Source organism: Leopardus geoffroyi, chromosome X (assembly GCF_018350155.1).
Source record: "Leopardus geoffroyi isolate Oge1 chromosome X, O.geoffroyi_Oge1_pat1.0, whole genome shotgun sequence".
In the NCBI taxonomy this organism is placed as follows: domain Eukaryota; kingdom Metazoa; phylum Chordata; class Mammalia; order Carnivora; family Felidae; genus Leopardus; species Leopardus geoffroyi.
Genome location: NC_059343.1, coordinates 64,156,583 through 64,169,154, shown reverse-complemented (window position 1 = coordinate 64,169,154; position 12,572 = coordinate 64,156,583). Strand labels below are relative to the sequence as shown.

General features: G+C 35.6%; 1 pseudogene; it reads left to right on the top strand.

Moving 5' to 3' along the window:
- The first annotated feature begins 506 nt into the window (after positions 1–506).
- Positions 507–655, top strand: LOC123595589 (annotated as a pseudogene).
- The last annotated feature ends 11,917 nt before the right edge of the window (positions 656–12,572 follow it).

The window sequence follows — 12,572 nt, the reverse complement described above, 5'->3', positions numbered from 1 at the left end:
AAAAAAATTTAAAAAAAAGAAATCTTGCCATTTGCAATGACATGGATGGAGCTAGAATGTATTATTCTAAGCTAAGTACGTCAGTCAGAGAACGACAAAGACCACATTATTTCACTTATATATGGAATCTAAGAAACAAAATAGATTAAAAAAGAAGGGAGAAGAGAGGCATACCAGAAAACAGACTCTTAACTATAGAGAGCAAAGTGAGGGTTGATGGAGGGTTGATGGGTGGGTAATGGGTTAAATTGGTGATGGGTATTAAGGAGGGAACTTATTGAGATAAGCACTATGTGTTGTATGTATGCATTGTATGTAAGTGATGAATCCCTAAATTCTACACCTAAAAATAATAATAATAATAATAATTCTGACTTATTAATGTGTCTTATTTTCTCTTTTATGCTTAGATAAATCTTTTAGAATATAATATCCTAGCAATTTCATTTATCATAAACTAAGATAAATTTAAATTTAATAGTTTTATTTAAACTATAATCTCATTTATCGCTTCTCGGCCTTTTGGCTAAGATCAAGTGTAGACTATAATCTCATTGAAAATTAATTCCACCCTAAAATTTGTGAATGTAGACATCCTAGTATTATTTCTGACCTTAGTGGAAAAGCTTTTAGTTTTTCCCTTTGAGGGTGATGTTACCTGTGGGGTTTTCATATATGGCCTTTATTATGTGGAGGTGGTTCCCTGTGGTCATTCTTTGTTGTGGGCTTTTATCATGAATTGATGTTGTACTCTTTCAAATGCCTTTTCTGCATCTACTGAAATGACCACGTTTATCCTTTATTTTTTTCATATGATCTATCACATAGATTAATTTACAAATATTAAAACACCCTTCAATCCCAGGAATAAATACCACTAATCATGGTGAATGATTTTTTAAGTATATTGTTTGGTTCCACCTGCTAATATTTCTTGAGGATCTTTGCATCTTTCTGCATCATACATATTGGCCTGTAGTTCTCTATTTTGGGGGCTGGTGTCTATCTGCTTTTGTATCAGGGTACTGCAGGCCTCATAGAATGAACTTGGAAGTTTTCCTTCCTCTTCTACTTTTTGGAATAGTTTGAAAAGAGTAGGTATTAACTCTTCTTTAAATATTTGGTATAAATCACCTGTGAAGCCATCTGGTCCTGGATTTTTGTTTTTGGAGGGATTTTTTTCATTACTGATTCAATATCATTGCTGGTAGTCAGTCTGTTCAAATTTTCTATTTCTTCCTGATTTAGTTTTGGCAGGTAATATGTTTCTAGGAATTTATCCATTTCTTGTAGGTTGTCCAAATTTTGGCATATAATTTTTTTAATATTCTCTTAAAATCATTTGTATTTCTGTGGTGTGGGTTGTTATTTCTCCTCTTTCATTTTTGAATTTGTTTATATAAATCATCTCTCTCTCTCTCTCTCTCTCTCTCTCTCTCTCTCCATGCCTCTGGCTTGACGTCTATCAATTTTTTTTATCTTTTCAGGGAAACAGTCCCTGGTTTCATTGATATGTTCTACTGGGGTTTTTGTTTGTTTGTTTTGTTTATTTTAATTTTCTATATAATTTATTTGTGATCTATCTTTATTATATTATTTTCTTCTTTCTACTGGCTTTAGGTTTTGTTTTTTTTCTTTTTCTAACTCAGGTGTAAGGTTAGATTTATTATTTGAGATTTTTCTTGCTTATTGAGGTAGGTCTGTATTGCTATAAACTAACATCTTAGGACAACGTTTTCTGCATTCTAAAGATTTTGGGCCATTGTGTTTTCATTTTTATTTGTCTCCATGCATTTTTTGAGAGAGAAAAAGTGAGAGCATGAGCAGGGGAGGGCAGAGGGAAAGGGAGACAGAGAATCTTAAGCAGCCTCCATGTCCAGCATGGAGCCCAACTTGGGGCTTGATCTCACAACCCTGAGATCATGACCTGAACTGAAATCAAGAGTTAGATGCTTAACTGACTGAGTCACCCAGGCGACCATCCATGTATTTTTTAATATTTTATTTTTAAATGATCTCTATGCCCAACATGAGGCTCAAACCCACAGCCCTGAGATTCAGAGTCACATGCTCTACAGAGTAAGCCAGACATGTCTCCATGTATTTTTTTTTTTTCTCTCTGATTTCTTGGTTGACCCATTTATTGTTTAGTAGCATGTTATTTAACCTCCATGTATTTGTGGTCTTTCCATATTTTTTCCTTGGTTGATTTCTAATTTCATAACATTGTGGTCAAAAAAGATGCATGATATGACTTCAATCTATTTGAAATTGTTGAGATTTCTTTTGTGGCCTAATATGTGATCTGTTCTAGAGAATGTTCCATATACATTTAAAAAAGATATATATTTTGCTCTTTCAGGATGGAATGTTCTGAATATATGTATTAAATCCATCTAGTCTAATCCAAAGCCAGCGTTTCTACATTAATTTTCTGTTTAGATGATTTGTCCGTTGATGTAAGTGGGTGCTAATATTCCCCACTATTATTGTATTACTATAGGTTTGTTCCTTTGTTTGTTGTTAGCCGTTTATGTATTTGGGTTCTTCTGTGTTGGGGGTATAAATATTTTCAATTATTATATCTTCATGTTGGGTTGTTCATTTTATGATTATATGTGTCCTTTGTCTCTTGTTACGGTCTTTGTTTAAAGTCTATTTTGTCTTATCTAAGTATTGCTGCCCTGGCTTTCTTTACACATCCACTTGCTTGATAAATATTTTACAATCTATTTTGCCTGATATAATTATTGCTATCCTGGGTTTTTTAAACATCCACTTGCATGATAAATGCTTCTCTATCCCTTCACTTTTAATCTGCCTGTGACTTTAGGTCTGAAATGAGTCTGTTATAGAGAGTATATAGATGAGCCTTCCTTTTTAAATCCTTTTTGTTGGCCTAAGTCTTTTGATTAGAGCGTTTAGTGTATTTAAATTGAAAGTAATTATTGATAGATATGTTTATTGCCATTTTGTTAATTGTTTATGGTTGTTTTGGTAGTTCTTCTCTGTTCCTTTCTTCCCTTGCTCTCTTCTCTCATCATTAGTTGGCTTTCTTCAGTGATAAAATTACATCCCTTTGTCTTTATTTTTTGCATATCTATTATAGGTATTTGATTTCACATTACCATTAATTTTGCATATAATTATCTAAGGCATATAGCAGTGAATATTAAGTTGATGGTCGCTTAAGTTTGTTTTTTTAATATAAAATGTATTGTCAAATTGGTTTCCATACAACACCCAGTGCTCATCCCAACAGGTGCCCTTCTCAATACCCATCACCCACCCTCCCTCCCTCCCACCCCCTATCAACCCTCAGTTTGTTCTCAGTTTTTAACAGTCTCTTATGTTTTGGCTCCCTCCCTCTCTAACCTTTTTTTTCCTTCCTCTCCCCCATGGTCTTATGATGGTCACTTAAGTTTTAACCCATTATCTACTCTCCCCCACACGTTTTAGGTTGTTGATGTCATGCTTTATATTATTTTATTTTGTGACTCCATTGACTGATTTTTACAGATATAATTATTTTTCTCTTTTTGTGCTTCCTACTATTCTTACTCTTACATTTGGCCTTTCCACTCATAGAGTCCTTTTTAACATTTCTTGTAGGAGTTGTTTAGTGGTCATGAATTCCTTTAACTTTTGTTTGTCTAAGAAACTCTTTATCTCTCCTTCTATTTTGAAGCATAGCCTTGCTGGATAGAGTATTTTTGGCTGCAGATTTTTTTCCTTTTTCACTTTGAATATATCATGCCACTCCCTTGTGCAAGATTTCTGCTGAAAAATGTGCTGATAGTCTTATTGTGTGTCCCTTGTATGTGTTTTCATTTCTCTTGCTGCTTTTAAAATTTTGTCTCTATCACTACTTTTTTTTTTCATTTGTATTACTGTGTGTTTTGGTATGGACCTACTTTGGTTGATTTGGAGTGGGGTTATATTTGCTTCCTGGATCTAGATTTCTTTACCTTTCACATATTCAGTAAGTTTTCAGCTGTTATTTCTTCAAATAAATTTTATAACCCCCTTTCTCTCTTTCTCTCGTTCTTCTAGAATCCCTATAGTGTGAATTATACTATACTCAATGGTGTTGCTAAATTCCCTAAGCCTATTCTTATTTTGCATTATTTTTTTCTCACATGTGTTCAGCTTGTTTATTTGCCATTACTCTGTTTTGCAGGTCACTGATTCGTTTTTCTGCTTCCTGTAGCCTAGTATATATTCCATCTAGTGTACTTTCCATTTCATTTATTCTGTTCTTCATCTCTGATTGGTTCTTTTTCATCTCTTTGTCAAGGGTCTCACTGATGTCCTGCACTCCTTTTTCAAGTCCAGTGAATATCTTTATGATCATTAATTTAAATTCTCTATCAGGAATATTTCTTACCTCCATTTTGCTTAGGTCTCTTGCTGTGATTTTGTCCTGTTCTTTCATCTGGGACATATTCCTGTTTACTCATTTTGTTTATTTAACTCTCTTCTTCTCTTTCTTATGTTAGGAAAGTCAGCTACATATCCTGTTCTTGAAAGTAGTGGCCCCTCTCCACCAGAACCTCGTGCTCAGGAATGTCTACTAAGTATGTTGTGTGTGCCCTTCTGTTGTGGCTGAGCCACATTTTGCTTCAGTCCAGGCATTTTCAATGACTCTCTTTGACTCTTGTGAGCACTGTTTGGTCGCTGTGGTGGTAGTGGGCCACTCTGGGGCTTCCTTGGGTTGATTTGAATCAGACCAGACATTTATCAGAGATGCAGTAGCACCAAACTGCAAGGTATTTTCCATCTGTTGTCACCTGAGCTTTTCTTTTTGGTGGGCAGGCCCTGCAGTCAGACCATGTGTCTACCCCCAGCGCACTGCTGGGGCCACATTCTTACTGCTGTATGTGGTTATCTTTCTCTCTCCCTGGGGTAAAAGTCACTTTGGAGTGGTGCTGGACCCTGTCAGGACTATTTTCACACAGCCAGGCTTGTGGCACTGCTTTAGATGTGCTCTGGCCACAAGAGTATTGAAGGAGGCAGAACTGCAATGTTCCCAGGGTTCAGAGTTGCAGTATTAGCAAAAATAAGGTTCCAGTCGTCTGTGAGTGGAAAATTGCCATGGCTGGAACCAGGGCTGGTCAGGTGGAGGGGATGGATCCACAAAGTTCATGAAGCCAGGAGATGTGGTGTTAACAGTTTGCTCCAGCCTTCTGGGTCTAGGGACCTGCAGTTCTAGTACTGAGTCAGGTCTGCCTGGGGGTGGGGATGGATTCACTGAAGGGGTGCAGGATGCATGGTGTTAACAAGATATATAGTGAGTGTGGACACCATGCTCGTTCCCATATGTGGCCAAGTTTTTTATGCTGGAGGTTGGGTGAGGGAAATGGCACGTGCCAGCTCCTTTGTTCCTGGAGGAGTCTCCCAAAGATCTCTGTCCCTGCAGGACATGATTTGAGATTAGTAAACAACTCCTCCTCCTGTATGCCTTAGGTATTTTTCAAATTGCTGCTTCTATGTTGTATCTCTTGGGGCTCTTTGCTGTGTTATCTCTTGAAGTGTGGAGACTCAGTTTCTTCTTGCGTTCCCAGCTTTCCCAGAACAAAACCAGCTGATTTTCAAAATTTCAGGTTTTCAGACTGGCTGGTTGTAAGAACTCACAAAATTCAGCTCTTCTGGTTTTCAAAGACAAATGTTATGGGGATTCTTTTGCCCCATGTGGGCTCCCCAGTATGATAGTCTATTTATCTCCCATCTCTGCCCCTTTTAGGTCACTCCCTCAAACAGACAATCCAGTGAGTCCACCCTTCCTACCTTCATCAATGTGGCCTCTTTTCTATGTTAGGTTGTGGAGTTTGTTCTGCCAGTCTTCAGGTCATTTTCTGGGTTATTTATACAGATGTGAGTGTTACCCTGCTGCGTCCATGGGACAAAGTTAACTTAGGGTCCTCCTATCCTGCCTTCTTCCCGTTAGTCCTTCCCAACATATAATTGTAATTTTACAAATTTTAGCAAGTTTCCCCACCAACATATGCTGTGTGACTGGTGGAGGGTGGCCCCACTTTCTGAGCTACATTCATTCAGGGAAAAGCAGCTTTCTTCACCAGATCCTGTTATGGTACACAATTGGGTACACTGAGCAACATTGGGGTGGAGGGTCCAGCTATCTAAGGCCAACCTAAGCTGTGTAGTAGCACTGCCATATAATTCCTCTTGGGTGGTATTTTGACTTAGAAGTGTTCAGGCATAATCCAACAAATGGTGTCTTTGCCCCATTGGTTTCCCAGTGAAGCACATACAACATTACATATTTTTGCATTATTTTTTTTTTTACAAAACTTTGTTTGGAGTTATGACTTTCAATTGATCACAGCAAGAAAGATGCCCTGGAGATGACTTAGAATAAGGCTGCATACAAATGTTTTAACACCAGGAAAAAAATAATGAAAAGAAACCCATATATAGAGAAAAGAGAGATTATATTTAATGTTACATAAAAAAATCAATAATAATTTCTAAATAAAAATAGTGGTTTGAGGATGTCCATTGATAGACAAATGGATAAGGAAGATATGGTATATATACACAATGGAATGTTATGTAGCCACTAAAAAGATGAGATTATGCCATTTGCAACAACATGGTTGTACCTAGAGGGTGTTATGCTAAGTGAAATAAGTCAGACAGAGAAAGAGAAATACCATATTACTTCATTCACATGTGAAATCTAAAAAACAAAACAAATGAATAAACAAACAAAAAATGGAATCGGACATGTAAATGCAGAGAACAAAACTTATGGTTGCCAGAGAATAGAAGGTTGTAGAATGGGCAAAATGGATGAAGCAGCATGAGAGATACAGGTTTCCAGTTATGTAATGAGTAAGTCATGGGAATAAAAGGCATACCATAGGGAATATAGTCCATGATATCATAATAGCATTGTATGGTGACTCACAGTAGCTATACATGTGGTGAGCATGGCATAATGTATAGAGAAATTGAATCACTATGCAGTACACCTGAAACAAATGTAACATTTTATGTCAACTATACTCAAATAAAAAAAATGTTTTAAAGACATAAATAGCTGAAAAAAGTTTGAAAACAATATTTTTAATTTGAATCCATTTTGATTAATACATCTATGTATATATGTAAAGAAAAGAGTATAAAAGGCTATACATATCAATATTAAGAGTGGGTTAATTCAGAAAGGTGAGATTATGGATGATTTCCTTAATTGATTTCTTTAATTTTTGTTTCATGATATTTGTAATTTCATATAACTAAAACAAAATAAAGTTACTTCAGGAAAAAAGAACAATTTGAAGTTATTTATGCTGAAATGTTAGCAATATCTCAGATCCACTTTCCTTCAAAACTTTGGAACTCAGCATAAGAAGAGAAGGACTGGATGCCTGGAAAGCTGAAGAGATAAAAATTGGAAAACATGAAAAGGATTAAAAGGCATAACTTTGAGTTATAAAATAATAATTCACAAGGATGAAAAATACCCCATATGGAATGAGTTAATCATATAGTAATAACTTTGCATGGTGACAGATAGTAATTACATTTGTGGTGAGCATTTAGGAATGTATAAGATTTCCTGGTTAATCCATTCATTCTTTGTTTTTTAATTTACACCCAAATTAGTTAGCATATAGTGCAACAATGATTTCAGTAGATTCCAATGAGTCATCCCCTATATATAACACCCAATGATTATCCCAACAAGTGTCTTTCTTAATGCCCTTTGCCCATTCAGCCCATCCCCACACCAACAACCCCTCCAAACCCTCTTTTTCCTCTATATTAAATAGTCTCTTATGTTTTGTCCCTCTCCCTGTTTTTATATTAGTTTTGCTTCCCTTCCCTTATGTTCATCTGTTTTGTATCTTAAATTCCACATAAAAGTGAAGTCATATGATATTTGTCTTTCTCTGACTGACTAATTTCACTTAGCATAATACCCTCTATTTCCAACCACATTGTGGCAAATGGCAAGATTTCGTTCCTTTTGATTGCTGAGTAATATTCATATATATATATATATATATATATATATATATATATATATACACATACATATTACATCTTCTTTATCCAGTAATCTATCAGTGGACATTTCTGTTTTTTCCTTATTTTGACTATTGCCAATAGTGCTGCTATAAACATTGGGGTGCATGTGCCCCTTCAAAACAGCACACTTATATCCCTTGGATATATACCTAGTAGTGCAATTGGTGGGTTGTGGCATAGTTCTATTTTTAGTTTTTTGAGGAACCTCCATACTGTTTTCCAGAGTAGATACACCAGTTTGTATGCCCACCAACAGTGAAAAGGGTTCCTCTTTCTCCACATCCTTACCAACATTTTTTCTTTGCCTGAATTGTTAATTTCAGCCATTCTGACTCGTGTGAGGTGATATCTCATTAAGTTTTGATTTGTATTTCCATTATGATGAGTGATGTTGAGCATTTTTTCATGTGTCTTCTAGCCATCTGGAAGTTTTCTTTGGAAAAGTGGATATTCATGTCTTTTGCTCATTTCGTCACTGGATTATTTGTTTTTTAGGTGTTGAGTTTGATAAGTTCTTTGAAGATTTTGGATACTAATGCTTTATCTGATATATCATCCACAAATATCTTCTCCCATTCCATCAGTTGCCTTTTAGTTGTGCTGATTGTTTCCTTTGCTGTGCAGAAGCTTCTTATCTTGATGAGGTCCTAATGGTTAATTTTTGCTTTTGTTTTGCTTGCCTTCAGAGACATGTTGAGTAAGAACTTGCTTCGGCTGAGATCAAAGAGGTTTTTATCTGCTTTCTCCTCTAGGATTTTGATTACTTCCTGTCTTATATTTAGGTTTTTCATCCATTTTGAGTTTATTTTTGTGTGTGGTATAAGAAAGTGATCCAGGTTTATTCTTCTGCATGTCACTGTCCAGTTTTCCCAACACCATTTGCTGAAAAGACTGTCTTTAATCAATTGGATATTCTTTCCTGGTTTGTCAAAGATTAGTTGTCCATAACTTTGTGGGTCCATTTCTCGTTTCTCTATTCTGTTCCAGTGATTTGTCTCTTTTTGTGCCAGTACCATACTGTCTTGATGATTACCGTTTTGTAATACCTCTAGAAGTCAGGAATTATGGTGTCTCCAGCTTTGGTTTCCTTTTTTTCAACTTTACTTTGGCTATTTGAGGAGTTTTCTGGTTCTATACAAGTTTTAGGACTGTTTTTTTCCAGCTCTGTGAAGAATGCTGGTGTTATTTTGACAGGATTGCATTGATTATGTAGATTTCTTTGGATAGTATCACATTTTAAATATATTTGTTCTTTCAATCCATGAGCGTGGAAAATGTTTCCATTTTTTTGTGTGTCTTCTTCAATTTCTTTCATAAGCTTTCTATAGTTTTAAGTGTATAGATTTTTCATCTCTTAAGCTAGTTTATTCCTAGGTTTTTATGGTTTTTGGTGCAATTGTAAACAGGACTGATTCCTTGATTTCTCTTTCTACTGCTTCATTATTGGTGTATAGAAATGCAACTGATTTCTGTGCATTGATTTTTTATCCTGCAACTTTGCTGAATTCATGGATCAGTTCTAGCAGTTTTTTGTCGAATCTTTTGTGTTTTCCATATAGAGTATCATGTCACCTGCAGAGAGTTAAAGTTGCACTTCCTCTTTGCCAATTTGGATGATTTTTATTTCTTTGTGTTGTCTGATTACTGAGGCTAGTACTTCCAGTACTATGTTGAATAACAGTGGTGAGAGGGGACATCCCTGTAGTTTCCTGACCTTAGAGGGCAAGATCTCAGTTTTTCCCCATTGAGGATGATATTAGCGATGGGGCTTTTGTATATGGCTTTTATGATCTTGAGGTATGATCCTTCTGTCCCTACGTTCTTGAGGGTTTTTATCAAGAAAGGATACTGTATTTTGTCAAATGGTTTCTCTGCACCTATTGAGAGGATCATGTGGTTCTTGTCCTTTCTTTTATGGATGTGGTGGATCACATTGATTGATTTGTGGATATTGTACCAGCCTTGCATCTCAGGTATAAATCCCATTTGATCATGGTGAATAATTATTTTAATGTATTGTTGGGTCCAGTTGGCTAGTATCATTGAGAATTTTTGTATCCATATTCATCAGGAAAAAATGGTCTATAGTTCTCCTTTGTAGTGGGGTCTCTGGTTTTGGAATCAAGGTAATTATGACCTCATAGAATGCATTTGGAAGTTTTCCTTATATTTCTATTTTTTGATCAGCTTCAAAAAAATAAGCTTATTTAATAACTTTTATTTAAATTTTTGATAGAATTCCCCTGGAAAACTATCCAGTTTTGGACTCTTGTTTGTTGGGAGATTTTTGGTTACTAACTCAATTTCTTTACTGATTATGGGTCTGTTTAAATTATCTTTATCTTCCTGTTTCAGTTTTCATAGTTTATACGTTTCTAGGAATTTGTCCATTTCTTCCAGATTGCCCAATTTATTGGCATATAATTGCTCATAATATTCTCTTATTATTATTTGTATTTCTTCAGTGTTGGCTGTGATCTCTCCTCTTCAATTCATTTTATTTACTTGGTTCCTTTCCTTTTTCTTTTTGATCAATCTGGCTAAAAGTTTACCAATTTTGTTTATTCTTTCAAAGAACTAGCTCCTAGTTTCATTGATCTGTTCTACTTTTTTAAAATTTATTTTGATAGCATTGATTTCTGCTCTAATCTTTATTATTTCCTGTCTTCTTCTGGTTTGGGGCTTTATTTGCTACTCTAGGTGTAAGTTTAGGTTGTGTATCTGAGACCTTTCTTCCTTCTTTAGGAAAGTCTGGATTGCTATCCACTTTCCTCTTATGATGGCCTCTGCTGCATCCCAGAGGTTTTGGGCTGTCGTGTTATCATTTTAATTGGCTTCCATGTACTTTTTAATTTCCTCTTTAACTTATTGGTTAACCCATTTATTCTTGAGTATGATGTTCTTTTTTTCTAATGTTTATTTATTTTAGAGAGAGAGGAATGAGCCAGAGAGGGCAGAGACATAGGGAAACACAGAATCTTAAGCAGGCTCCAGGCTCTGAGCTGTCAGCACAGAGCTCAACGTGGGGCTCAAAACCACAAACAATGAGAACATGATCTGAGCTGAAGTTGGACACTCAACCAACTGAACCACTCAGGCACCCCATGTTAGGATGTTCTTTAATCTCCAAGTATTTCTTGTCGTTCCAAATTTTCTTCTTGTGGTTGATTTCAAGTTTCTTAGCATTGTGGTCTGAAAACATGCACGGTATGATCTCAATATTTTTAAACTTGTTGAGTGCTGATTTGTGTCCCAGTATGTGATTTATTCTGGAAATATTCCATGTGCATTTGAGAAGAATGCTTATTTCACTGCTTTAGGATGAAATGTTCTGAATATATCTGTTAAGTCCATCTGGTCCAGTGTGTCATTCAAAGCCATTGTTTCCTTGTCGATTTTCTATTTAGATGATTTGTCCATTGTTGTAAGTGGAGTGTTGAAGTCCCTTACTATTATGTTATTATCAATGAGTTTCTTTATGTTTGTGATTAATTAATGGGGCATAAATGTTTACAATTGTTAGATCTTCTTGGTGGATAGACCCCTTGATTATGATATAATGTCCTTCTTCATCTCTTGTTACAGTTTTTATTTTAAATCTAGATTGTCTGAGATAAGTATGGCTACTCTAGCTTTCTTTTGGTGACCATTAATATGAGAGATGGTTCTCTATCCCCTTACTTTCAATCTGAAGGTGTGTTTAGATCTAAAATGGGTCTCTTGTAAACAGCATATAGATGGATTTGGTTTTCTTATCCATTCTGCTACCCTATGTCTTTTGATTGGAGCATTTAGTCCATTGACATTTAGAATTAATACTGAAAGATATGAGCTTAATTCTACTGTGTTTTCTGTAGAGTTCAAGTTTCTGATAGTGTTTTCTGGTCCTTTTTAGTCTATGTTGTTTTTGGTCTTTTTTGCTTTGTCTTTTCTCCCATCAGAGAGTCCCTCTTAAAATTTCTTGTGGGCTGGTTTAGTGTTCACCATACTCCCTTAGGTTTTTTTGTTTGTTTGTTTGTTTGTTTGTTTGTTTTGGTCTGGGAAACTATCTCTTCTTCTATTTTGAATGACAGCCTTGTTGGATAAAGAATTCTTGGCTGCATATTTTTCCAATTCAGCACGTTGAATATATCCTGCCACTCCTTTCTTGCCTGCCAAGTTTCTGTGGGTAGGTCTGTTGTAAAACTGATCTGTCTTCCTTTATAGGTTAAGGACTTTTTTCCTTTGCTGCTTTCATGATTCCTTCCTTGTCTGTGTACTTTGTGAATTTGACTATTATATGCCTTCTTGATGGTCAGTTTTTGTTGAATTTAATGGAGGTTCTCTGTGATTCTTGGATTTTGATGTCTGTGTCTTTCCCCAGGTTAAGAAACTTTTCCACTATGATTTGCTTGCATAAACCCTCTACACCTTTTCCTCATTTTTCATCTTCTGGGACTCTTAGGATTTGGATGTTCTTCCTTTTCAGTGAGTCACTGACTTCTCTAATTCTTATATCATGCTCTTTTGCCTTA